At 20.8% G+C, this 360-nt stretch overlaps 1 protein-coding gene across 7 annotated transcripts in view; it reads left to right on the top strand.

Moving 5' to 3' along the window:
• LOC107662299 (A-kinase anchor protein 13-like) overlaps positions 1-360 on the top strand; it is an 89,084-nt gene that overhangs the window by 49,621 nt on the left and 39,103 nt on the right. The window lies entirely within an intron of this gene.

Here is a 360-nt window from a genome sequence, read left to right as displayed (position 1 = left end):
ATTTCCATTCTATCTATCTATCTATCTATCTATCTATCTATCTATCTATCTATCTATCTATCTATCTTTATTTGATCATTTATTTAGCTATTCATTTTTTATAATTTATTCATAAAATAATGCATGATAACTTATTTTTTTATAATGTATTTATTCATTTTATTATTTATTTATTCATTCATTCATTCTTATATATTAAATTATATATATATATATATATATGTATTTTAGTTTATATTAAATAGATTTTATATTATTAATTTCCATGCTAGTGTTGCATAAATTACAGTACTGGCGATGGCAATTAAACCCATATATTTTTTAAATATATGTTTTTGCCCCCCACCCATTCCCCCTCAC

This window comes from Sinocyclocheilus anshuiensis, unplaced genomic scaffold, assembly GCF_001515605.1.
Source record: "Sinocyclocheilus anshuiensis isolate Anshui unplaced genomic scaffold, SAMN03320099.WGS_v1.1 scaffold579, whole genome shotgun sequence".
Classification (NCBI taxonomy): Eukaryota; Metazoa; Chordata; class Actinopteri; order Cypriniformes; family Cyprinidae; genus Sinocyclocheilus; species Sinocyclocheilus anshuiensis.
The sequence above is the reverse complement of the archived record's forward strand: the minus strand, read 5'-3'. Positions and strand labels throughout refer to the sequence as shown.